A 26,019-nucleotide genomic window follows, 5' to 3' on the forward strand; every position below is an offset into this window, starting at 1 on the left:
GTAAGCAGCGTTTGTCTTTACTAAACCTCCTTATAAATATTATGATGGGATTTAATTAGTAGGGAGATAACAGAATGTTCTAATCTAAGAAAGTTTTGAAGAGTATGTCTCTAGGCTAAATATTATAAATAAACCTGGAATTCATGGAAGAGTTGTCTATAGAATATAAATGAATTACAGAAGCTTTCTGTGCTTGTCTGACTAATGACATATGAAGAACAAGATGCTTCAAAGCTAAATGACTTTCTCTGAGCTAGCTTATACTGCTAACTAGCAACCACCTCTTACTGTGAAACAAAATGTGGTCCCACCTGGAAAAAAGGACTTTTGATTTTTTTTTGAGGCTGCATTTGGTGTTTAGTGCCAAAGCTTTCCAATGCTGTTGCCTACATTGTCAATTAAAGATATATGCTTACAAGTAACTAACTGATTTTCAAAGTTGACTTCTACAAATATAATACCCATCGACTTCCTTCCATTTTACATTAGCAGTTTCTATAGTTCATGGTAACTATCTTGGTGAGCCAAAATCATGTGAAACTTAAATGCAAAGACTATTTGAATTTAAACAAACCATGTCAGTTTTGTTAAAAATTAATAGTTTCTCCTTTCATTGTTTGAGAAAATAATTAAAACTTTTGGGTATACACTGAACAATGTATATAGTTCTTGATTTTTTTTCCTTAGCCACAGTAGATGTTTGGTAGTAAATGTAGTGGTTGCCGCCCATTATATTCACCTTAAAGACTAGAATGTGCCCAATTATTAGCTGTATGATCCTGTAGAAGTTGGTTATGAATTACAGTGAGTGAAAATCATTTGCATATTTACATTTAAAATGAAATAGCTGAATGAATTCTTATTTATTTGTTATATATTTGTATGTAAAAATTGTTTTTCCAAGTGTGAGAAAAAAATCTTAGGTGGTTGGTAAACATCTAAGTCATTCAAAGATGAGAGCTAACGTGACTGGGATGTCTAGGGAATATTCTGTCCTCTGTCAAATACATGGAATCACAACAAAGAGGAGATTAGGTATCCTCTGGCATTCTTCTTGAGATTCTTTTCCCCTGAGGACTGGAATCTCTGGACAGCTTGGTGATATCAGCTAATTAACAGTGGAGGACAAACATTCTCCAGAAATTCGGTCAGGGCTGATTGTTTCTGTGTGCCAGCCCAATCACAGAGCAGATTCATACCACCTTGTCCTGTTGCCCACAGGGATCTCTGTGTCATAGGGCCAGGTCATTGTATTCAGGAGATTTATACTGAGACTTTGGAATTGCCTTTGTTCATCTTCTTACCATCTGCACAGAATGCAGATCTTCAATATCATTTGGAGATGTCTGAGGTCATCATGAGAAAGCATCTTCTTGCTTAAGGAAAGTTTCAGAATAAGCAATGCTTACTTGCACTCACTCCACACAAGCTGCTTTCTGATTCTACATATCCAAGTTCTAATCCCCAGTACCATATTAAAGATAGTAACTTGCAAATGAGGTAGGGAAAGTTCTTAGGACCCATGGATAAGATGAATGAGTAGAATGGAACTTGGTCTCTGTGTTGCTTTAGGAATTAGCAAATTAGACTATTTTTCCATTGCAGTTATTCTTGAAACAAAACGCTAAGTTGGTTTGTGTATATGTCAGCTGGCAAAAGGAACAGAAATTCCTACAGAAACTCCCCAAATATAAGTGCCAGCACTTTTTCAGGATTCATTGAGGAACTGGATAGAGCAGAATTGGTATGTGAAAAATATGAGTGAATGTTGTATATTTGAAATATCTTAAAAACAGACATTATGTTGAGATCACCTGTGTTAAAAATGTATGGTATACATATTGATTAATTTTATTAAAATACTCATTTCCCACTAAAATTTTAATTATATGTGAATATTGTACAATTATTGTAATTGTAAACTATTTACTTCTACCACCTGATATGTGTCAGTACTAAGCATTTAACCTCTTTCATTTGATGCCCATTCTGTTGATTAATATAGTAACATTGTGTTTTTGTGAGATGTCATTTTCCATGACATTATTTTTTAATAATTGTTATACAGAATGTCATCTTTGTTTTATAAAATCTATTTTAAAAATATTAGCTGTTTAAAATTTTTTCTACATACACTCACTTAGCTTTTTTCACTATTTGTTTTTGTATCCAAGTATTAATTTATATATATGTGTATGTATTTATAACAGGACTTCCTATGTCATGTCATATCATGCTGGTTCTCTAGGACACCATTCTTTGTTCTTGATGCTAGGATGAATGTGTCTAATATTTCCAGTCGTTATTATTTATGTAGTTTGTCTGATATGGGTCAATATTTCTTACTACAGTTAGTCAATTGATGCTTATGTGACATAGATGATGATTTCCAGGGAAATTACACAATTCTTTAAATGTGGTAGGAAAGAAATGGAAATTTCTCATTAACTTGAGCCAAAAACTATTTGTTGTTTTGGAAGATTGCCTTTGTTGGTTGTGTAGACAAATTTATGTTAAATGGATGTTGAGTGGAAAAGTAGAAAGGGAACAGTGTGACCCAGGCCAGCAGAATGTACTCTTGAGAATCAGTGGGATAATGCATCTTGCACCTAGACATTTCCCGTATCTAATGTTACAAACAGTAATAATCTTCTTGAATGTAAAAGAAAAAATTTAAAGTAAGAAGAGAAAATATGGCATTAGTGTCCTCATTATGTCCCAGTGTGCTCTCTATGTGGATTGGAAATAATTGTACAGAGACAACTACTTTCTTTATTCTGTTTTAGTTGGCAAAGTAACTTTGCTTGGTAGTTTACTTTTCAACCAGCAATCATATTCAGCATTCTTTTTTGTTAACTTACACGTTATTCTGTAAAGCAGTAAATGGATTGTACAACTTCATCTCATGTAAGAGTTTTTTTTAATTGAGGTCAATTGACTTTTATTATAATAACTTCAGGTATACCACATACTAATTTTATATATTTAGAGATTATACTCATATAAAAAGTTATTATAAAATATTGGCTGTCTTCCATACACTGTACATTACATCTGTATATCTTATTTATTTTATATCTAGTGGTTTTTGTTGATAGTGAATAATCCACCTCCTTTAAGGTACCACGCAGTCTTGTTGTTGGTAATATGTGAAAATAACATCAACAGAAAGAAAAGGTAAGTGCTGGTCACTGGATTTTGGACTACTGACTTCAACTGACTACATATAGCCAATGAATTTTTGGAGTTCTTGTTAAATTGGTATAGTAAGGTGAGGCTTCTTGAGGGCAAGAGTTAAGCACTGTAATTTACTGGTGGTATTTTCAGGCTCTGTCTGAGTATTTAGTTGTTTTATTACCATACAAAAAGACGAAGGTAGCATCGACAAATATAATATATTAGAGGAGTAGAGAGGCAATTCTCTCAAAATGTTTATGTGTAGCACTCTTAGTGATGTTTTGAATATGATTTAGTCCTTTGTATAAGTCGATTCTAGGTCATAAATTCCTATTACTGAATGCATTTTAGAGATTATCTAGTGTTCTATTGCATGTGGAATATGTGCAAATTCAGGTGTGTAGAATTATGGGATTCATATTTAAAATAACCTTTCCTCCTATGTGAGTCTCTTTCATAGTTCATTGTTTCTGATTGCCCTTCCCCTTTTCTCCTATCCCCATTTCCTCTGAAATGTACATATATTCTTACAGCACATTAAATTCTATTACACCCAATCTGAGAGAGACCTTTTTAATGTTTGATTGATGCAGACACAAGGCCCACTATTTGATTTCCCTATATTAAATGTCATTATTACTATTTTTGATAATGTGGCCTAAATTGTTATGACACATGTCAATTTTAATAAGTACATTATTTATTCAAATAGTTGCACATAAATTCCATGGCCCTGCCTTTTAACATGATAAATTCACATCCTCTCCCACTGTCCCTTTCTTTTTAAAGATACCTTTTAAAAATTGTTCAGTGCTTTGTCTTGACAGGAGCCATGTACTAACAAAGGATGGAACAGAAAAACGGAAGTTCTTTCACCGGGTTTATCCTGCTAGGTTTCTCTGACAGGCCTCAACTGGAGCTAGTCCTCTTTGTGGTTCTTCTGATTTTCTACACCTTCACTTTGCTGGGAAACTCAACCATCACTGCATTGTCCCATGTGGACCCACAACTTCACACCCCTATGTACTATTTTCTTTCCAACCTAAGCTTTCTGGACCTGTGTTACACTACCAGCATTGTTCCCCAGTTCCTGGTTAATCTCAGTGGAGCAGACAAATCTATCTCCTTCGGTGGGTGTGTTATTCAGCTGTTCATGGCTCTGGGGTTGGGATGTACAGAATGCATTCTGTTAGCAGTAATGGCATTTGACCGCTATGCAGCTGTTTGCAGGCCCCTTCACTATACAGTGATCATGCACCCTCGTCTCTGTGCCCTGATGGCTTCTGCTTCATGGCTCGTTGGTTTTGCCAACTCCTTATTGCAGACAGTGCTCATCTTCCTTTTACCACTTTGTGGCAGAAATAAATTAGACCACTTCTTTTGTGAGGTCCCTCCTTTGCTCAATCTTGCCTGTGTTGACACCACTAGGAATGAGTCTGAGCTCTTCTTTATCAGTGTCTTCGTTCTTTTCATACCTGTGGCATTAATCATATTCTCCTATGTTCAGATTGCCAGGGCAATCTTAAGAATAAAGTCTGCTGTAGGGCAGAGAAAAGCATTTGGGACATGTGGATCCCACCTGACTGTGGTCTCCCTGTTCTATGGCACAGCCATCTATGCTTATGCCCAGCCCAGGAACAACTACTCCCAGGATCAGGGCAAGGTCATAGCTCTCTTCTACACCATCGTTTCCCCCATGATCAACCCCCTGATATACACACTGCGGAACAAGGATGTGAAGGCAGCAATGAAGAAGGTGCTTCGGAAGGACTCTGACTCCAGATGATGGTGGGTGGAAGACAGGATGTAAAGGGAGCAATGAAGAAAGTGCTTTGGAAGGACTCTGACTCTGGATGATGGTGGATGGAAGACAGTGTAATGGAAGGACTTTGAATGCCTGAGGTCTTTAGATGTATGTGTGTGTCCCCCATGTGTCATCCAAAATTTTTCCTGATAGTTATCTTGGGATTTTTTTCTTACTTCATTCTCTTACAAAAGTGAGTGTTCAAATCTAAGTTAATGGAGTCATTCCAACTTCTAGAGATGCTCATTCAGTATTTCTAGAGCATCTTAATTATATTTATTATTTTTAAAAACTCCACATTTTTTTCTTATTTGCACTCCTATTTGAGAACAGTATTCTATTTCTACTTGCAAAAAGGCATGTGAATTCATAACATGAAGGCACAGCCAAAATAATACCATCTATCCACAGGAACACTGTAAGGAATGCTAACATTTTATCATTTTCTAAGAGTTGCTAGAGGGATATCATTGATTTGTGCATTTGATCATGGCGCTATTACAACATACATGGGTTGACTGTTATCAGTTTTTTTAATTGAAGTAGGTATGGAAACTGTGGATAAAATAAACTTTAAAGAAAAAGTTGCTACATTAATTTTAATAAAGCCATTGAGATATTAAGGCCAAACTGTACCCTCACCAGTGTGGCAGTCGTATTATATAACATTCATTTCAGAGAAGGCTGTACTTAGGACTCACTGAGCGAAGGGTCTGATGCATTACTGCCAGGGACCTTGGTAGCCCTTAGCTGGTAAGAAACAGCAAATAGTGCTCATGTGCTATATAGTACAGAGCAGCAGAAACACTGATGTAAGGTATGGAAGTTAATTATTTTAAGTTTGTGAGCCACCTAGTTCCTTTTAAAAAGTGTCTTTTGAGGACATTATGAAATCTGAATAGTATATGACCCAAGTTTTGTTGCATATTCTGTACATTTTACCTACAGAAAGGCAGCAAAGTGCCTCCTCCCTGCTGGCACTGCCCAGGCCAGAGGGCAGGGCACAGTTTCCCCACACTCTGCCTTGCCTCCCCAGAGCATTCCCAGGCTTAGGAAGGGGAACCACAGGGAGACGACCCTGCCAGCAGAGACTGAAGTCCCTCCCCAAAAAAGGATAAAATGTATTTAAATTACTCTCCTCATACTATTTCATGAATTCTTTGATTGAGGCATCCGTTGGTCTAGGCCTTTGTATCCCACATCTTGCAAAGGCCCTGTATAATTTGAATTCAGTGACATATTCTAAAACTATGAAAAATAGCCCCTTATTTCCGAGAAACCCCATGTTCTGTAGAAGCTCACTCAAATTCACTGGGAAAAAAGTTAAATAATAAATATAGTGCATATTAATTAAAAAGTTGTATATGCCTAAACTTTACAAATAGCCATCTCATTATGAAATAACTGTCATACAATTCTGAATTGTGAATAATAAATGTAAACATCCCAGAAAAATTTAATCTGACAGTCTGTCCCTTAGATCCCCACTCAAGCTCAGTTTGTGGTGTACATTTATTTTGGGGTAGGAATGCTGGTTTTGTATATATTTAATGTCATGAACAGTGTATATTTCCATGGAGATTAGAGCTTTGACAGTGTCACAAATCACAGAAATGTTTATGTAAATGCAGGTTTTCCCAAAACATACCCCAGTGCAGGTAATCACACTTGTATTTCAGAGTGGAGACGTAAATTACCACCCAGTTCCCTATCCTGACAGCTAACCTACGTAGTCCTGTGCCTGGAGCCCCCTAAGCTGGTAATGCTCATGACACATGATCTTAGAACAGAAAGGTCATTTGGCAACTGGAAATGATGGTTTGGCAAATTATACACATGGTTAGGAGTCTTTCTGTGTCCCTGATAGCATCTCAGTATTCACACTTGAAACCAACACTTGGAAAATTTTGACATCATAGTGATATTAATACATACTAGTATAAAAAATTTTGGAATGCTGTTCACCCTCAATGGTGACAAATTTCCCACTCACCATTATTGTTCAACAACATCCTGATAGTTATACCTTAATGGTCACTTTAAAATCCCTCCAATGAACGTTCTTTGGTGCAGAAACCCTCAAGGTCTCGTGAAGCCACAGAGCCTATTGTTCTGGCTGAGCAACTGCTTTTCTGCTCTTAAGGACACACAAAAGCACTGTTGCAAAACAGATTTATTTCCTTTAAGTAAACACTTGAATGGCATTTGGATGTGTGTATTTTGTGAGAATAAATCACAGATAATAAATGTCTCTGGTCCCCTGCTACAATTAAAAAAATCATTTAAGATACCAAAACCCACAAGTTCAATATTGTTCTGGAACAGTTTTCAAATGGTATCTAGACACTCTGCCTTCCCAAACTGTCCATGCTTTTATCTATAACAGATTACAGGATGGTATAAATTGCCACCAAAATTATTTGGACTGTTTCCTTCTCAATTCTCACCAACAATTGTGGAATGGCTGCAGTGATTGTACCCTGAACTTGGATAGATTATTTTATCGCATTTGGGTTTAGCCTCTGGAGTTATGCCCTGGAGCACTTCATAGATTCTTCCAGGCCTTTTGTCCTCAGAACAGCACAGTGGGAACATCATCAGCTCAGGTGATGAGTGAATGCAGAAATGCAAAAAGTCAGTCAGACTCACATGAAACGTAATTCTTCATGGGCACAAGATTTACTAACGATTAGCAAAGGCTGCGTACCCAGAATGACAGCCCGTGCAATGTCCTCTAAAAACATTGCTACATCAGTAATCAGTTTATAGCAATACCTGTAAGACCCTCATAGTCAACAGTTACTTTTTGCCAGGGTTCTCTCCTGACCAGGGTCACAGAGGAGGGAGGAACAGCTTACAACTACAACCCTTTCCTTTGCAGGTGACTTCTTATCTGATGCTTGTGTGTAGCATAGTTCAGCTTTTCCCTGCCTTTTTAGTATTGTAGTGTATTTGAAAACCTAATCTGGCAGACTCCAAGAACCAGCATGTATGTAAATATCTTGGGAATGTGGTTTACTGGGATGGTGGGATCTGTGTAAATGCAGAAATGTGAAGGTGAGTGATTCCTGAATCAAAGGGATCAGGGGATAGCATCCCGGAGGTAACTGTAGGGCCTGGACAGTTTTGCTCCTTTTTAAACAATCTAATCTATTGATTTACATTGTTTGGTGTATTTATTTTAGCCATCCTGAACTGAATGAAACCTATGAGATCTTTAAAAACTGCTGATTCTTCTGATGAGGTGACCATTTCTGAGGACAGTTTTAACTCCTTTTGAGAGTGGAGCTCTGCAGCTGTTGTACCTGTGGCTTCAGTCTCAATGAAGCATCCTCGACATTCCTAATAACTGGGTTATTTGAGATACTAATGATCAATGGGATGTTACTATCAGTTGTCAATGTCTTTCCCAGGAACCCACTCCTGATTCTGTGTTAGTAGGTTACAAATAGTGCTTACCAAGTATTTATTTTTTTATTGATTTATAATCATTTTACAATATTGTGTCAAATTCCAGTGTAGAGCACAATTTTTCAGTCATACATGAACATATATATATTAACTGAGACTTTTTTTTCTCAGTAAGCTACCATAAGATCTTGTGTATATTTCCCTGTGCTATACAGTATAATCTTGTTTACCTATTCTACCAAGTATTTTTAAGACCACATTTCAGGCATTTGGAAATTGTTTGTTAACCAGTCTTGCAAAATTCTCTTTGGAAAGTTACTATATTAATTTATCTACAGAAATGTGAACTCTGTTTTAGTATATTTGAAGGGAGCATCTTGGCCAACAATGTGTCATTTTTAGCATGAAATCAGTTGCTCTCTGGATTTACAACCTGTCTTGGAAAAATCATCTGATACTTCCCAAAGAATATTTCTTCTCATATTCCTCCACAGCATGTTACACTTTGACTTGAGTTTAGATTTAAATAACATATGCATTATGTTTTTGTTAAATCCTATATATTAATGTATTATTATACAGACATAAACATATATACACACATTTACAAAGCATGCACTCCACATTCAGTCTATTGTAGGTCAATTTCTTAACTCTTTATGAAGATAAATAGTAGAAGGATATATGTTTCCTTTAGCTCTGTACTACTTAGAAATTACATGCTTACAAATGATGTAATTCCAATGTTTTCTGAAATAAGTACTCTAAAAAATTCCTTCATGTCCCTTCCCAGTAAAAATTCCCAAAGGAAACCACTGATCTGCTCTCTATAATCTTAGTCTTTTGATGATCTAGAAATTCATAAAATTAGAATCATAGGGTATTCATGCTTTGACCTCTCATACAACAGAAAGGTTTTGAGGTCCTTCCATGCTATTGCATGTATCAACAGATTGTTCATTTTTATTGATGAATGGAACTGCATTTTGTGACTTATCAGATTTTTTCCATTGTAGATTTTTGCATTGTTGTTAAGTTTTGTGCTACAATGAACAAAACCACTGTGAGACTACTCTTGCACAAACCTTTTTTCTGGACATTTGTTTTCATTTTTCTTAGGAAAAGATACAACAGTGTAAATACTCTATCATAGAGGATGTATGTTTAACTTTCTAAAAAATAGCCAAACACTTTTTCAGAGCAATTGTATCACTCTATATTCCACAAGCGACACGTGAGGGTACCAGTTGCTCTGCATCTTTACTAATATTTGGTATTATCAGAGTTTCTGTTTTAATTTAGCCATTTTAGTGATTATGAAGTGGTATTTTGTGATGTTAATTTGCATATACATGAAGATGAAAACACTGAGCACATTTTCATGTGTTTTTCGATATGCATACATCTTATTTTGTGAAATGTCTGGTTTTAGCTTTGTGCTCACTCTTCACCAGATTGCTTGCCTTTTTATTATTGACTTGTACACATTCATTATATATTCTAGTCCAAATTTTTATATGTATTGATTCATGGTTTTGTTGAATTTTAATTAGATGTGGCCAACTTGAAAAGGAGGAGAAAAGATGATTTGAAATGTCAAACAAATTATTATGAAAATTAAATTTTACCTATCATCCAGCTAATCATCAGTATCATATTTGGGGCTTTAATAGTACATAGTCTCAAACTCCATCCCTGGCAGTTTTTATTGGGTAGGTAGGAATTTTTAAATTAATTTAAACATTTTACTTCAAGAATGATTTATTTCTATTAACTAAGTAAAAGAAATAGCATTAGGAAAAGTCACTGTCACCTTACTTTCTGGACACAAACCTCTTCAGTGCACCTGTTACATCCTTATTTCTCAGTGTGTAGATGACAGGGTTCAACATGGGAGTCACCAGGTTGTAGAAGAGGGTAAGGAATTTCCCTTGGTCCTGAGAAGAACTATTTCCTGGTTGCATATACATATAGATAATATTCCCATAAAACAAGGAGACTACAGTTAGATGGGACCCACACGTGTTGAAAGCCTTCCTTCTTCCGGCGGCCGACTTAATCCTCAGCACTGCTAGGGCAATGTAGCTGTAAGACATCAGGATAAGTGACAGGGGCACCAGAACAATTATTACTGATAAGATGAAAACAGTGCTCTCCACAGCCACTGTGTCCACACAGGCAATTTTTATCAGAGCTGGCATCTCACATAGAAAATGTTTCACCATACATCTCCCGCATCATGGCAGCTTCATAGTCACTGGAGACATAACCAGGGAGTTGAGGAGACCAACTCCCCAGGCCACAGACACCAACTTCCAGCAGAGCTGAGGGTGCATGAGGACAGAATAGTGGAGGGGCTTGCAGATTGCAGTGAAGTGGTCATAAGCCATGACTGCCAAGAGAACACATTCTGTGCCACCCAGTCCCAGGAACATGAAGAGCTGGATGGCACAACCCGTGTAACTGATGGTTTTGTCTGGGCTGCCTAAGTTGAAGAGTAGCTGGGGGATCGAACTGGTGGTAAAGCAGAGATCTAGGAAGGACAGGTTGGTGAGGAAGAAGTACATGGGTGTGTGGAGGCAGGGGTCCAGGCAGGAAACCAAGATAATGACAATATTGCCCACTAAAGTCACAAGGTAGAAGATGAGGACAAACACAAAGAGGATCTGCTCTAGCCTGGGTCTGTCTGAGAAACCCAACAAGATGAACTGTTCCTGGCAGCTCTGGTTGGTCATGACAGTGGATAATCAGTACACACCTGCAGGGAAGCAGATAGGAGTGCACCATGTTCTTAATGAAGCAGGCTAAGGAATCCATAGAATCAGAAGGCTTATACCAAGTGATCATGCAAAATAATACATAAAATTTCACTATTCTGTGTAGATATAGATTATATACTTTAGGAAGAATATCTCTTTTTATTGTCTTCTTTTTTGGATACAAAAAATTACAGATCATTGTACAATATTTAGAAAACACAAACATATGTAAAGGGTAGGAAAAGATTACCCACATCCCAGAAACAATCACTACTGCAATATTGATTTATTTCTTTTCACTCTTTTCTTATGAGCATATGTAATTTAACACAACCTAAATAATGGTGTGTTTATACATTTTATATTCTAAATTTGCTTTCACAATTGTACATTGTGAAAATTTGCTTTGATTTTAAAAGTTCTACAAAAAATAATCATTAATATCTGCATAATATTGCTATAGCTTTGTCATCATTTTTCTAATCATTTCTCTGTAGTTAGTTATTAAGGATATTTCCAATATTTTAAAGGTCTTGCTAGAAAGATTATAAAAGTACCTGTTTTACTGCATTCTAACCCAGTATATTTTCCCCTAAATCTTTGGCAATTGTTTGGTTCCCCCCAAATCTCATATTGTTTAAATTTGATATTACCTATGAGGTTAATTAATTTTTTGATGTTTATTCATTTATTGCATTTGTGAAAACATTTGTCACTGAGATCATAGGAAAGTCTATCAATAGAACTCAAAAGTGATTCTTTGCATACCAGTGCAAATAAAGGTAAAGGCTGATTTTATTTTTACTTATCGGAATTCACGGCACCACTTTTCAATTTATACTTAACAATTGAATCCATAACAACATATGAATTCTTTTGTAAGTGATGTGATCCTTATTTCTACTTTATCCTTTATATGAAGTTCTTATTTTCCCTGCCTCCAACTATATTCTCACATAGTTCATAAAACTGAAATTTTATGTTCAATAAATTGAAATTTTATGAAGACACAATTATGGAGTTTTCAATGAATATTGTATTTTAACAATTTCTTCATTTTATGAATGATGTTCATAATTATATTTTTAACTGGATATAACTGAGGCAGACTTACAACTTTTTAAGTGACAAATTATAAAATAAATATAGTCATTGATATAAATAGAAACTTATATTTATATAAAATGATATAATAAAATTATAAATATGTAGAATGATATAATTCCATTTATATCATTTATAAATTTATATGATTTATAAACTTTAATACATTGACAGAGAATACTATTATGTTGCCTTAAAAATATGCTGTTTTAGTCTCCAAGAAAGAACTAATTGTCAAATAAGAAAAAAATCCAGGTAAATCAATTTTTCATAGTTAAAAGCAATGGATCTATTCAAAAGTCATAAACAAATGCTTTTAAAAACTTTAATATGTACAGGAAAAATCTCAAAATCCTGTCAGTAATTCCTCGAAGCAAAGATTCCCTTTGACTGCATTATATAATTGAAGAAGTAAAGGTTTTAGTTTCATTCGAATGTGTCAAAAGCACTTCCAAAATCAGACAGTTTAAAACACTCTAAGAGGATTTTATGACCTTATGTGTAACAGGACATTTCTCAGCACCTCAAATTAATAAAGATGTTTCCTGTGCTGTATCTACAGACTATGGTGCTTGACTCAGAGACTTTTGCTCAGTACTCTATGTATTGTCCCTTTAAATCATTACCTCCCAGGGCTGATGTGATTTACAGTTTTCAGTGCCACCTCTCCCTCAGGTGCTTAAAGGGCTTTGTGACTCTACCAGTTACCACTTCAAAAAGTCACTGTAACTAGTTCCTACTATAACTAGTGAGCTTTTCTCACCAAATAAGTGTAATATGAGATCCAGGTGGGACAGGTGAGAGCGAAGGGATCACATCTCCATCGCCACCTCTACACCAGTACTTCATACACACTGATATCTTTACACACCATTACACGTTTGTGAACTGCACACCATAAACTATGTTTTAGGTGTTAGTTATTATGATTATAAACCAGAAAAGACAGGTCTATGTTATACATGATCAAGAAGAGAACTGAAAAAGACAGTGCATTTTGAGTATAATTACTAGCAGTGTTATTACTAAAGACTAAACTGTTTTACTCAGTTTAAATTAATTAGAGTTGCATAGGTGGCCTGAGAAGAAAACTTGACTGGAAGTTATATTCTAAGTGATTTTAAAAGGCCTCTCCCAATATTGATACAACCTTAGATCAGAGAAGTCAAGATATGACCTTAGGAATAAAGATTACTGAAAATATTTATATTAATAAATAATTGCATATTCAACAAATATTTATGAAACTCCTATTACTTACCAAGCTCTGTATTATATGTCAGAGATAAAAGATTTCTAAGATAGTAATTTACTTTATTGATTTGTAGTCTAGGGGAAGAAACAGACATTCATCAAAAACTCACACAAATTAATGTATAATGACTATCAATGATATTAAGCCCTCACTTATTGCCTAGAATTGTGCTAAGTATTTTCTTGGACTGTCTTATTTAATCCTCACACCTGAATTTGAAGGTAGGCATTTAGTAACTTACTGAGGGTACACAGCTGGGAAGATGTAGATGTGGAATTCAGATCCGTGTCTGACTCTCAAATCAAGTTTCTAAACACCATGGGGCTAAAACAGAAAGATAATGTATTTATTTATGACCCCAGTTGGATGCAGTTGAGTGCTCTGAGTCCTTTAATCACTGATTTATTCCCAATCAAATGAGAATGTCAAAGAAGTCTATTTAAGATAAGTTAAGAATATGTCACCAAAATTCAGTTTTCTTAAACAAATTAAAAAAACAGTTATTAATTAGTTCAAAGTTTGCTGGATTTTAAGTAAAAAATAATAACTTCAAACATAACAATGTTACTGACAAAGTTATGCTAAAAATAGTCTTTTTGGGAAACATTGATATTGTAAATACAACCTAAAACAATGATTGAAAAGATTATAATTGAAATTATTAGACAGTCTGACATAATTTATTTTCCATAATCACAGAGTAAAAATAGATAAAATATGCAAAAAATCTAGATGCATTTTAAATATTTTAAATCAATAATTACAACCAGAAAATATATTATGTGGCATGTGTGTATATACACACATGGATACTATTAGTCATTCTTCTATTGGTCACTGTTGTTTTTAAAATTTTTTAAATCTATTTTGTTTGTTTATTTCTTACTTCTTGAACATTACTTTTCATTAGGTGTCAGGTGGGTGGAAATGTGCTCAGACATATGGGGAGAACTGTGATATTTCTCTTACTCAATTTTGCTAATCTGCTTCTCCTTTACCTGTTATTGGGCTTAGAGTTGTTAGAAACCTAAGGTCAATTTTGACAAAGCATGAGTTTACTGCTGACAAAAGCCAGGAGGTATATAATAGGAGGAGAAGTGGAAGGAAAGCAAGAAGTAGTTCTAAATGTGGTGAAGCAAGGTATAGAAGTTTGAGTATATCGTAAAAGTTACACAATCAACGGAAGAATGACAATAACAATAAACTGATAGTATAGGTAAAGCACCTACAACAGACACTAAAATTGGTAGATCAAAGGATCAATATATAAGTACATGCCTAGAATTAATAAATTGAGCTTAAAGAGAAAGAGTTAAAAATTTCATCCTTGAAGTGTACAAACTGGTGTTGGAAGACACTATATAAAATTATTTTTGCTGTTATTGGCAGATCTTTTTGTACTTATTCTTACTTTAACTTTTGCATATATTATTTTTATTAAAATACATATTACATTTAAATGCGTAATACATTTAAAACAAAATTTACAATTTAGTTACTTAGAAAAATATAAACATAAAATATACAGCTCACAGTAGTATATCGGAACAATCGTCCAAATCATGGCTCTCCCCTTACCAGTCTTATGACCTTGGTCAAGATATTTAACTGCTCTGTTTTCAATTTCCTTTTCTGTGAAATAGAAATGGTAAAGTACACATCTCACAGAATTATTGTAAGGATGAAACTATATGTATAATTATATTGGATACCATATTGAACTGTAACAATGATTTTCATTAACTTGATCTCTTTCTCTCTTTTTTATTCCGTTAAGTCTCTTCTATTCCATTGTGAAATGGAATCCAAGAAAACATTTCAAAATTGATATGGACAAAAGTATTAAATGCTTCTAGTATGTCACACAAAGAAAATAATAATATCAAGAATAACTTGTATTACCAAGCACAGATCTTGAATGTTAGTACTTCTCATATTTTAGATCCAACTTACTTCAAATATTATTCTGATACCATCTTTACACTTGACTCAAATACCATTCATATGCTGATGCTTATCAATTAAATAGCTCTTAGATTTTTATTCTGAAATATAGATCTGCACATTCAACTTTTTCTGAATATCTTTACTTGAGTGACCAACAGATAATTGAGAAAGAGGCAGCAGTCTGGTAATCAGCCCAGACCCTGAAGCATGGTTTCACATCCCAGCAATGCTACTGAGTAGCTCAGAGACCTTGGACAATTTACTTAAACACTCTGTGCCCAATTTTATAACCTGTAAAATAGGCATAATAATAGTTCCTAATTCAAAGGGTTGTTTAAGGGGTTAAATAAATTAGCTTTCAACATGCTTATATTTTGGTAAAGACTTCAAGCAAAACATATGTATACTTTAAATTTGTTTGTTGAATTACATACCAGGACTTTCTCAGTCTGTCAGGCAAACTGACTCTGGACATGACCAGGTACATCCCAAACCCAGGGACAACAAAGCTTCAGTTCTCATGTAGATTGTTAAGGCTGTGGGAAATTGTTAGGCTCAGAAGACCAGACAAATTTAAAGAACTAGTATGAAAATTTGGATATGAAGTAGGTTCTGAAATTTAGGAACATGGGATGCAATGTGCTGATGGATGACTCTGCCTTGATGATGCTCTCCCACCGTTAATCTGTCTCCATGTTCTCACTTTTACAAAGGCAGCAAAGAATAGTAGGTAAGTCCATTTTGGGTAGATCAATCTTCATTTGAAGTAAGGCTCAGCCCTGGTTTGTAGCTATGTAACCTTAGGCGAGTTATATTCACATGAGTATCCTTAACTGTCCAGTGAGATGACAACAACAGCAACAATATCCCTTATCTGGGGTAAAGATAAAGAAGTTAATTTGTGAGATATTTGTTATTCTGCCTAATATATCATATACCCAAAGATTTATTATTATCACAGAAGTTATATTCCTTGTAAGTGCTCCTGGCCACATGTGGCTTGAGAACTGCTGGGTTTTAGAGGGTTGCTTTGTTGTGTTTACATGCAGTATCTGTGGTTCTTCATCTCCAGTCATCAGTTTCATCAAAGTGGTATACTGGAACTAGAGCAGTGAAGCCCACTGTGTCATTTAAATAGAGTTAGTGAGTGAGTGGCCTTATTATAATTGTTGGGAGAAGAAAATGTCTGTTTCAAAGTCCCCTTTGTCTTATTTGCACTTTTATAGTCTTATTTTTTCTATTACTATCTGTAAAAATTAATATTGCTTGTCTTCCTAATTTTTAAATTTCTTTTTCATTAATACTCTTCTCCTTATTTATAATTCATTCATGGTTTCCAGTCTAGTCTTTATTCAAAAGCTTTTGGCAGTTTAGTCAACTGTAGGTGTCCTACTTGTACAGAATGAAAGCTTGAGGTATATCTAGGGAAAAATAAAACATGAGTGTCTACCATACAACTGACACCATGCAAAATTCTGGGGATAATGTGACAATATATAGATGATCCTTGCCCTCATGGAGATTATAGTCCAAAGTGGAATTCAGAGAATAATATGGCAACTATAGTAGAGAGTGTGACATATAATGTGATTGGAAGGTGTATAGACATAGATGGGGTACTAACCTATAACCCAGGGAATGAGGGATGTGTTCTTGGAAGAAGTAGGACCTCAAGGTAAGAGCTTTAACATGAGAGGACTAGAGTCAAGAAAAAGAGTGTCACATGGGGGAAGTTGAAATAGCTTGTTATTGTGCAGCGTGATGAGGGAACGAAATTCACTCAGACTGGAGATATAATCAAGGCTAGTGTATGCTTGGTCTAGTAGTTCATGTTAAGGAGTTCTGTCTTTATGTTAAAAAAGAGAGAAGCATTGAGTTACATGACTGAGTTTGGATTTTAGAACTTACTCTGGCTGCTATGAATTAGAAAAGAGCAATACTGGAAAGTGGGAGACAACCATGAGATGGCCGCAGATCTCTAGATGAAAGATGTTGGTGATCTGCTACCCTGTGAAAGCTGCAGTAAAGAAAAGCGTACAGATAGCCGGACGAGCGATGCTAGAGAGAATCTGCAGCACTGGGAGATTTATCAGATGAGAGATGGGAGGATGGTGAAGCAGGGTCTTCAAGTTTATGTCTGTATGGTTGCACAGTTGCTTAATAAAGTCGGAACACAGAAGGAAAGGGGGTACCTTTGAATTGTGGTGATAACCAATTTAATTTGGGGGCCAAGTGAATATGAAGTTTCTACAGAACCTCTTAGTGAAAAGGTCCATTAGGCAGATGGACATCTGCATCCTTTCCAACTTATCAAATCACTATTATTCAGATGAATATAATATATAAAAATTTACTTACCTGGGGAAAAAAAAGAACTTTTAGGAAGTTTTCAATTTTTTTTTTAAATTAAAGTGACATCCATTTAGGTACAAATTAAGACAATATGACCCATAGAATGTTTTAAAGATTTGGGAAAGTATTTTACTAATTGGTTTATTTTATTTTGCATTTGCTTATGATTAGAGTCACTGATCACATGAGGTACATAAATTAAAATCTGTTTAAGAAGTTTGAGATCATCAATTTGTTCTTAAAACAGATTGATATGAAGATACAGTTACTAGTCCTTGTTTAGAGATAAGAATAGTGGCATACAATAAAATCAGTGGACTCTCAATATCAAAGTAAGACCCTAATTCCACTTTAGCTTGAATTAATGAAATCTTAAACTGATAGAAATTTATCCAACGGGATGAAGCAGTTATTATTGATAGATTTTTCAAATGTCTGGAAGATTTTGTCTTTATATATCAAGTTTTCTCAAAGTATTCCAAGCTAAAAAATATTTTGAAACATGTTTTATACACGTACGTTGTATCAATACACATGGATCATCTACAAATAGAATATTAGCATTATCTAAATAGTCAGAAAAATAGAAAACTGATGAGTTTTAGTATAAGTATACATTTCTGACATCATAATTAAAAACAGTTCATAGTTGTTATGATGTTCATAGTTCTTAATTGTGAATGTGTAGAATTCCTGAAGTTTGGGTAGAAGTTCTGTGTTGGAATCCACGAATCTGAAATTTATCTAGAATTTCATAAGCATGGATTTTTAGTACTTCATTAGTCTACATGAATTATACTTCTATGATTATCTATTATCAACTACATTAAAAGTTATACTCTAGTCCAGTATTTGCTTCCTTATGCAGTTGTCCCTACTGCCCTCTTTTTTCCTAGATATGTCAAAGGAAAATATAGCCATTAATAATACTATTAAGTATGACTGCCAATCATGTTTCTATGGTTAAGAGACAAGTAGATCAGGGTAAGAAAAAAATTTATTATCATAAAATAATTAAATAATTAAAATAAAACTTGCCTTCTCTTAAAGTATCCATGAAGAAATGGATTTACTTCTATTCTAATTCTTCTCCTCTCACTACTTTTCTTTCTTCTGAACATCAGTTTGAGTCCTTGGAAGCTGGTTAGTGGTCTCTGTTCCTGAGGATATTTGCCCACTTGTGACTTTACTCTGAAACTTGCTTCCGAACCTGCCCAGATAGAGCCTACCAGGAGGCCGATGTGAAAGGGCAACCACTCGCTAAGCAAGTGTGTGGTTTACACCTACACTTTGACCCTCGACTTGATTCTTGTTAAATTGGTTCACTTTCCATTTGCGAAGCCATCCGGAGGCCTATGGTAGGCTTCAGCATATCCTACACCAGGAGTCTGAGATCAGAGCTTCAGACTCTTAAAGGACTATTCTGAAGTAATAAAGACCATTTATACTTTAAAATGTTACTGAACTTCTCAGATTGGAGAACTAAAAATATTTTATTATCTTCTCTGAAGCCTGTGGGAATATATATTCCACTGAAGCAATTAGACAAGTTTGCTGTCCTGTCCAAAAAGGAAGAGCAGTGGGACATGTGTAAGGAAACTAACATCTGTGCTTCCTTTAGACTTTGCGTCTGGGGGTGGAGGGGGCGGGGGCACTTGCTTTGATTATGGATAAGGCGAAATGATAAGAGCTCTCCCTGAGCTCGTCTTTAAGGCTGAGGAGACTTAGGCAGGCCTGCGACCACTCTAAAAGAGTTAGTGTTCTTTTAGATGCCAGAAGTTTTTTTAAACTTTATTAGTTTTGTCATGATTTCAAATTTGTAGAAGAGCTGTAGGACTAGTACAAATAACTATTTCCTGAATCATTTGAGAGCAGTTTGCTCCCTCGAATACCTTAATGAATTTCCTGCAAATAAGGTCATTCTTCGATATAATCACAAATGACTATCAAAACTATGAACTTTGCATTTACATATTAGCGTCATCTAATTCACACACTCCATTCAAATTTTAACAGCTGTACCAATAATATTGCTTATAGAAAAAGATCCGATCTAGGATCATGTATTGTGTAATTATTTCTCATGTCTCTTTAGTCTTCTTCAATCTGGAAAAATTCCTCAGTCTTTACTTGACTTCCATGACTTTGACACCTTTAGACAGTACAGAATAGTTATTTTATAAAATAACCCAAATTCCTCAGTGTGGGTTTATCTGATATTTTCTTAATAATTAGATAGGTTACACATCTTAGGCAGAAAAATCACAGAAATGATGCTGTGTTCTCATTTGCTCATATTAGGAAGGCAAATGATGTCAGTTTGGCCCATTACAGATGATAAGAACTTTGATCATTTCATTAAAGTAGGGTATTGCAGGTTTCTGCACTGTAAAGTTACTACTCTTTCTTACTGTAATTAAGAAGTATTTTGTGAGGTGGTAAAATGCAAATATCCCATTCCTCAGTAAACTTCCCCTGCTTACTTTAGCACTTATTGATGTTTCCTGGCTGAATTAATTATAAGTATGACTTTCTAATTCTGTCATTCCTTCTACAGTTATTAGTTGACATTCCACTATAAGGAAAAATCTTCCTTCCTTCCTTCCATCCTTCCTTCCTTCCTTTCTTCCTTCCTAACTATATAGATTCCTATTTATTCAATGGGTTGTAATATATTAATATCATTATTCATTTTCATGTTCAAATAATTCCAGTTTTGTTCAGTGAGAACTCCTTCAGCCTAGCTTCTATGTCCACTTTAAAGAAAGATTTTATTTTGAAAAAAATGTATATTTATAGTAGAGATGTAACATACACACAGAAGATTCTTGTGTACCCTTTACCCAGCTTCCCCTAATATGAGCATTTTATATAGCCTCATGTCTGTGTCCTCTTGCTATGTCCCCATCATTCTTTGAACACTTCCTTGCTTTGTAGCACAAAATATCCAGGCTTATCTTATACTTTCCTATCACAGCTCTAGATTTAGCCATTTCTCCAAGGGGTACTGACATAAAACGATCAGTAGCAATTGCCTTCATTTTTTAAAATCAGCATCCTTTGCCCAGCTTCCAGATATATGCTAGTACCCAGAATAAGAAGAGATCATGGAACTAAAAAGAGACCAGTTCCCACTGAAGAAGGACACAGCATTCATATAAATTGAAGCTTTGTATTGGTCTTCAGTAACAGTTTCCCCAGTTCCTCCCTGAATGGCACTGCAGTCATGTACCAGAATGACCATGTACTGTGAAAGTGGGAATTCTCAGTTTTCAAGGATTTTTGGGTAGAGAGGGCCAAGATAACATTGATACCAGCAAACACAAATACTGTCATGGACCCTCTGTCAGAAAGGAGCAACCTATGAACCAGTTGATGAATGAAGTCCTGGCCTAAGTTTCATCTCAGAATGGATCTGTACTAGTTTTGCATTGTGGCTATAACAGATTACTACAAACTTAGTGGCTTAAAACACAACAAATTTATTAACTTAGAGTTTTATAGGTTAGATGTACAGCATAGGTTCATTGGGCTAAAATCAAAGTGTCAGAAGGACTGCATTCCTCCTGGAGCTCTAGGGGGAGTCTCTTTCCTTGCCTTTTCCATCTTCTAGAGACTGCCTGTATTCTTTGGCTAATCGCCCCCTTTCTTCACCAAAGCTAACAACATCTGGCTGAGTGTCTCTCATGTTGTATCTTTCTGATTCTTCTCCTGTCATTGCAGCTATCTCTGATCACAACTGGGAAAGATTCTCTAGAGTAGGGTGATTTTGATACTAGTGTGATTAGATTGGGCCAGCCTGGATAATTCAGGATAATCTTCCTATCTCAAATTCCACATCCCTAATCATTTCTGCTGAGTTCCTTTTGTCACATAAGGTAACATATTCACAGATTCTATTGACATCTTTGGGGAGACATTATTGTATCGATCTCAGAGTTCACTGGGCCTGTGGATCCATGCAGTGTTCATATTCCCAGTCTGTGAGAGTATCTGGAAGGTATATATTTAGAAGATGACAGAGCTTTCCCATTGGGTCTTGGCTTGCTGACTAAGGCACACTGTGGTACAAAAGGCTAAATGGAGGTCCATTAAACTGCCTCAGCTACAATCAAGAGCACATCACAGGTGGAGTGGCAGATTAGTATCACCCTCAAACACTTAAATGTATAGAGATAGTGGTTTTCATCATATCCCCATTTCATTCACCAGAAGGGCTCCTGCAAAAATCAGATGGATTATGGTGGATGACAATAGCTTGCTGAAACCTTCACCAAATGGTAGCACCATTGCAGCTGCTGTGACAGATATCTTTAATAGAACAAATCCACACACTCTGGTAGTTATTATGCACTGATCTCATTGATAGAAATGCATTCTTATCAATACCCATAAATGAGGACTCTCAGAGGCAGTTTGCATTCATTTGGTATAGATAACAGTATACACTCACAGTTTGCTTTAGGGCTATGTTAACTTCTTTGTTCTCATTGATGGTAGAGCCTGACAGGACTGTCGTCATCTGGACATTCTTAAGCATATGCTGTTCACCGTGCTGATGACATTATGTTAATCAGCCTGATGAGAAGGAAGTGGCAACTACTCTAGTTGCTCCTTAGGATACATGTAGTCCAGAGGGTGGGAGATAAACCTACAAGATTCAGAGTTCTAGCATATCAATAACATTTTAAAGAGTCTAGTGGTCTGGGGCAAATAGGTAGTCTACATTCCTGTATCATCTACTTTTGTTTCACCATTGCCTTTCTCTCAGCTTATACCAATAAACTTATGGAGGGTTCACTAGGGCCACCTAAAACAAGAGGGAAACACAGATCTGGTTAACAGATAAGTCAGCTTGGTATGTTGATGAGAGCCAAAAATGGGCTGCTGCTGATATATACCCCCACTCAGGGGTATCCCAGCAAGATGCTAGTGAGCGGTGATCTTCCCAACGGGCAGAGATTCAGGCAGCCCATCTAGTCATACACTTCATATTAAGAAAATATGTCTGAGGGAAGTACCTACTATATTCCTGGGCAGGGTTGAATTGATTTGGCTGGTTTAACAAGAACCTGAAAAGAGTAAGATTGGAAATTTGAGGACAAGGAGGTCTGAAGAATAAATATGTGAATGAATCTATAAGTATGGCTGCACAGTGTATGCATCTTTGTATCAAATGTTAAAGACCACCCAGGAAAGCATAAACTACAGATGAGGGGACGTATGCATGGGCCCAATAGGGGCCGCCTCTCACCAAGGTTGAATTAGTTATTGCAGCTACTAAACCTAAAAAATTTGGAAGAACACTTTAGAGTAAATTTTGCATGAAAATAAAAATTGAAGTTACAATCTATGTGAAGTAGAAAGATAAACCATTACATATAAACATATATCTGTTACATAGGGCCAAAGGGACTTTCAGGGGAAAAATTATACATTAAATCCTTTTGACAAGAACCAGCCAGAGGGAAAAAAAAGGAACTGAAGTTTCAGTTCAAAATGGTAGAAAAAGAACAGAAAAATTTAATGAAAGAAAAAAGAAAGAATGGCAAAATTAATGAAATAAAAGTAAAAATGAAAAATAATCCATATAATTAATATTTTCTGTTGAAAAGATACATGAAATAGACAATTGGTTAGTATGATCTTGAAAAAGGAATAAATAAACTAGAATGAATGAAAATTAGATGGAAAGAATTTAAAAAAGGTGCATAAAGATTATTAAAAATTAGAGAATCGTTCAACTCTGTATCAATCAGTGAAGTCCTTGATTAACATGAACAATATTTCTTTTTTTAACAGTATAACATTTTTTATGATTTATAATCATTTTACAATGTTGTGTCAAATTCCAGTGTAAAGCATGACTTTTCAGTTGTACATGAACATATATATATATTCATTGTCACATTTTTTGCTCTGTGCACTCCCATAAGATCTTGTGTATATTTCCCTGTGCTATACGGTATAATCTTGTTTATCTATTCTACAATTTTGAAATCCCGTCTATCCCTTCCCACCCTCCACCCCCTTGGCAACCACAAGTTTATATTCTATGTCTATGAGTCTGTTTCTGTTTTGTATTTATGCTTTGTTTGTTTGTTTGTTTTTAGATTCCACATATGAGCGATCTCACATGGTATTTTTCTTTCTCTTTCTGGTTTACTTCACTTAGAATGACATTCTCCAGGAGCATCCATGTTGCTGCAAATGGTGTTAACAATATTTCTTTAAGCCATTTTGAGTTTATTTTTGTGCATGGTGTGCGGGAGTGTTCTAACTTCACTGATTTACATGATTTACATTGTTAAAGAGACTGTCTTTTCTCCATTGCACATTCTTGCCTCCTTTATTGAAGGTTAATTGACCGTAAGTGTGTGGGTTTATTTCTGGGCTCTCTATTCTGTTCCATTCATCCATATGTCTGTTTTTGTGCCAGCACCATGCTGTTTTGCTTACAGTAGTTTTGTGGTATTGTCTGAAGTCTGGGAGGGTTATTCCTCCAGCTTTGTTCTTTTTCTTCACTATTGCTTTGGCAATTCTGGGTCTTTTGTGATTCCATATAAATTTTAGGATTATTTGTTCTAGTTCTGTGAAACATGTCATGGGTAGATTGATAGGGATCACATTAAATCTGTAGATAGCTTTGGGTAGTATGGCCGTTTTAACAATATTAATTCTTCCAATCAAAGAACATGGAATATCTTTCCATTTCTTTAAATTATCTTTAATTTCCTTTATCAATGTTTTATAGCTCTTCACGTATAAGTCTTTCTCCTCATTGGTCAACTTTATTCATAAGTATTTTTTTGATGCAATTTTAAAAGGGATTGTTTTTTACTTTTCTGTTATTTCATTGTTAGTATGAAGAAATACAATAGATTTCTGTATGTTAATCTTGTAACCAGCTACTTTGCTGAATTTGTTTATCAGCTCTACTAGTTTTTGTGTGGCATCTTTAGGGTTTTCCGTATATAGTATCATGTCATCCACATATAGTGACAATTTTACCTCTTCCCTTCCAATTTGGATCACTTTTATTTTAATTTTTCTTCTTGTCTGATTGCTATGGCTGGGAATTTCAATAATATGTTGAATAGAAGTGGTAAGAGTAGGCATCTTTGTCTTGTTCCAGATTTTAGTGGGAAGGCTTTCAACTTTTCACCATTGAGTATTATTTTATTTTTTCCTCTAATGACTTTTTCTGGTTCTATTGTTAGAATAGTGCTGGCCTCAAAAAATGAATTCAGAAGTATAAGCCTGTTTTAATTTTCTGGAAGAGTTTGTGTAGAATTGGTATTATTTCTTACCTAAACTTTGGTAGAATTCACCAGTGAAACCATAAAGTCCTGGAATTTTCTTTGTGAGAAGCTTTTTAAGGTGGTTTAGCTTTAAAATAAATTTCTTTAACAGATACAGGACTATTCAGAATCGTCTTGAGTGAGTTTTTGGTAGTATGTGTAATTCAAGAAATTTTCCTATTCTATAATAAGATTGTTTAACTATCTTAAAAAAATCTATAGCATCTGTAGTGACATCACATCTCTCATACCTGATATTGGCAATTTGTGTCTTTTCCCCTTGATCAGATTAATTAACCTTTCTATGCCACAATTTCCTCATCTGTAAAAATAACAAAAATAACAAGACCTAAATCATATATTTTTGTAAGAATTAACTAGTTTAATATATAAAGAGCTTGAAACAGTTCCTGGCATGTAGTACATTCATGATCATACATCATAGCTACTATTACTATTGCTGTTATGGCAAATTATAATTATTATTTATGTGTGGGTTTGTGTTTTTATTGTCTTTTCCCACACTGGTCTAGTGGTTCCAAGACAGCAGAAAACATGGTAATTGCATTCCACTGTGTTTTTAGCAGTATCTAATAAATTAACATTTGTTGAATTATTTAATTAACATTAAAATCATGAAATAATTTGGGCTTTTCAAAGTCAGTTAATAACTTGGAAGATAACATTTATGAAGTTATATGAATGAGGTGAAAAACTAGGGGTGATGAAAAGAATGAAAATTATGTATCACTTCTGAGTTTAAGAAGGAAAACCAGAAGTCCTTGAAGTTCATTCTTCTACCCTTCCATTGTTTCCCACTCCTGGGAGTAGCGATTGGTCAAGAGGCCCTCTGGAACCATGAACTAACACAATATGCACATTATACTCCTTAGAGGCTTTAAGAGGAGA

The 26,019-nt window shown here is 35.1% G+C and overlaps 1 protein-coding gene and 2 pseudogenes across 3 annotated transcripts in view; 2 read left to right on the plus strand and 1 right to left on the minus strand.

Moving 5' to 3' along the window:
- The window catches only part of LOC102527007 (olfactory receptor 2B2), a 187,042-nt gene that overhangs the window by 115,994 nt on the left and 45,029 nt on the right, over positions 1–26,019 (plus strand). The gene's annotated exons all lie outside the window — the stretch shown is intronic.
- Positions 4,010–4,963, plus strand: LOC102526750 (putative olfactory receptor 2B8; annotated as a pseudogene).
- Positions 10,207–11,142, minus strand: LOC140687768 (olfactory receptor 2W3-like; annotated as a pseudogene).

This window comes from Vicugna pacos, chromosome 20, assembly GCF_048564905.1.
Source record: "Vicugna pacos chromosome 20, VicPac4, whole genome shotgun sequence".
Taxonomy (NCBI): domain Eukaryota; kingdom Metazoa; phylum Chordata; class Mammalia; order Artiodactyla; family Camelidae; genus Vicugna; species Vicugna pacos.